General features: G+C 34.6%; 1 long non-coding RNA gene across 1 annotated transcript; it reads left to right on the plus strand.

Annotated features, from left to right (window-relative positions):
• Positions 1–890: 890 nt before the first annotated feature.
• On the plus strand, positions 891–1,402 carry LOC117678396 (uncharacterized). Its single transcript, XR_004595024.2, has 2 exons — positions 891–962; positions 1,295–1,402. It is a non-coding gene; the product is annotated as an uncharacterized LOC117678396 (long non-coding RNA).
• The last annotated feature ends 1,302 nt before the right edge of the window (positions 1,403–2,704 follow it).

Raw genomic sequence — 2,704 nt, forward strand, 5'->3', positions numbered from 1 at the left:
TTCATCCATTATACTTAGATGAGTCCAGAAAGAAAAGTGGTGCAAAAAAAAAAAAAAAAAGTTGGAAGAAATTTGCTATCAATTCCTCACTTTTGTCTGTTCTTATGAGAGATGCATTTCATTCAATTTTAACTCATAATTCCCAATCCTTGCTGACAAAAGTAGATTTTTCTATCTAACCCATGTGTTTCCATGTTTATTAATGCCCGCTATACTAGGGTGTCCTTGAAGGCATCTAGGTTCTTCAGCTAGTGCTGGGCAGAACTGCCCATCTGAATGGAATAATTTATCTGACTTTATCAATATAAATTGGTTCATTCAAAGGAAAGCAAAGGATATAAAATTAGAATCTTATGTACAACTAGGATGGTTGTATAGGAATAGTAATTTGATGAAAACTGCTAGAGGTTTCCCAGGAGACGTAGGCATCCAATAGAGCAAAAAGAGTTTAAACTAGCAATATGACAGCCTGTGATTTGAAAACTGTGCTTCTGTTGATACACTTTAAAATGCATGTTAGGGTGTTTTTGTAGCCCAGTGACATAATTGTATCCACAGTGGTGATTTATAGCAACCTACGATTCAGAGCTGGCTGCAGCAAACCAGGACAAATTACAGTATGCCAACACCTGCCCCTCTATGATGTTGACTATAGAATCTCTCCTTTGCTTACTTGTATTGTGACATCACTTGTGGAGGTGGGGCTAGGATAGGAATATCAATGTACTTCCTGTGTCTTTCTTTTCAGCAGAGAACTGGCCAGTCAGCTCAGCCAGTTTGTTTTCTGCAGATAAATGGCAATTACTAACTAAAAGCAGAGCCGGTGATGCTGTTCTGTTTTTTGTTGGAATCTAGTTCATTTTAATCTGGGTTTGAAAGAACAAACTCCTCTGCTTGAAGCAGAGGAGAAAGTTATTTCTGAAGGCACAATACAAGCAAAGTAGAAGATCAGCTGTTCAGAGGTGAACACATATCAATTTACCCAGAGTACTTTCTTTTACAGGAAAGTACCTTTTTTTGTTCCTTGAAGGCTGCAGTTTAGTTGATTGGCCAAAAGGGAGGACTCTATGCTTAGGTACCAAACTTGTGATTTTACTTTTACCAGTTCAGGGTGATGATCTTGGGAGTAAAAGACCTTAAAATCTATTGTGAAAGGGAGAAATTCCTGATATACTGAAGAAATTTTCTTTATTTGAGGCAGCTGATACCTTTTGCTAATTTCAACCTTGTTTAAACATGTCTTTCAACCTTGATGTTAAATCTATTTAAATGTAATCTATAATCTTTTGTCTAGAATTCAACTGAAAAGTCAGATGAGGAGTGGGGGAAAGCTTGAATGGTGGAGAGTTTCGTTTTCCTTCCCACAGTACTTTTTTTTTAAATAAAAAAAATTACCATCTTATTTGTTTTTTTTTTTATTCTAGGAATGTAATTATGTCAATTGACTTCTCTGGCTATAATATAAGGTGTATCCATCCAGACAGGTATTTTTTGAAAAACCTGTTCTAGTGTTAAGATGGCATGACATAGATCAAGAGCAGTTTAGAAGGTAGAAATATACCTTGGACTGGAGTCATACAGTCCAATATGAAATACAGAAAAACTTGTTAAGCAAAAAACAAAACAAAAGTAAAGGCAGGATAGAAAAGAAAATCTTTCAGGTCACTCATATAACTATTCAAACCAGGGTCCTTAATCACTTATACATTCTTGTCCTTACCTCTTATTTTATCATACATATTCAGTCCCTTCTTTGGGTGATATTTTTTTAAAATATCAGTGTTATTAAACACACTGTCAAACACAAAGAGACACAGAGATTTGTGTATTTGGCTTAAAGAACAAAATCCACTTTGAAACGGATTAATATTGACATTTCAAATACTTCTCTCACTCGATTCCTTCTCTTTATCTCTTTTCAGCATTTTCCAATTCATATCTCTCTATTCTACAAAACATATTAAGGGAATAAAATCTCATTGTGTAATGTTTTGTTTTTCACTTTGTAACTATAGAATGAAAGATTTCTTAGAAGTCATAAAGCAGACAATTTTTGCTTCCAAACCAGATTTCTTACAGGCAGCTTTTTCAGTGATATGCAGAATTATCTAGACTATAGACACTCAATGCCTCTGAAGACTTATGCAACAGATAAAGCAATAGATCTCCTCAGGGGAATTAACAGAAAAATAAGATAACACATATTTGTCATATAGAGATGGGGAGGGGGAGGGGGACAGACACAGAGACAGAGAGAATAAAACTGCGCAGAAAGCTCAAAAAGAAAGCAATTGGAGACATAGACCCAGAACTTTGGAAAGTAATATAGCTATAGATTTCAGAACTCTTATCAGATATTTTCTTCTAAAGAAAAGTAAATGGGCTAAAACAAGATTGGATTCAATTCAGATAATTGATAATCCAGGAATTGCCAATCTGGTAATAGTATTTATTAACATAAATACTATATATTATGTTTAAAAAAACATAATCATCAATATTGTATTGCAGCATCCTGATGAGATTCATGGTGCATTGAGTCAACAGACACAAAGTCTAAACAAAAATTAAAGCATTAGGCAATATTTAGTAAATGTAACAAAAATCCAAAAAATTAGCCTTGTTCCAGTTATTGTTGAGGGATCAGGGCTTGCTCTCCCAGTTCTCTACAATTTAAGGCAGCTTATTTGAGTTGCCTGTTCCA

Source organism: Pantherophis guttatus, chromosome 6, assembly GCF_059756535.1.
Source record: "Pantherophis guttatus breed Tessera chromosome 6, ASM5975653v1, whole genome shotgun sequence".
Lineage (NCBI taxonomy): Eukaryota > Metazoa > Chordata > Lepidosauria > Squamata > Colubridae > Pantherophis > Pantherophis guttatus.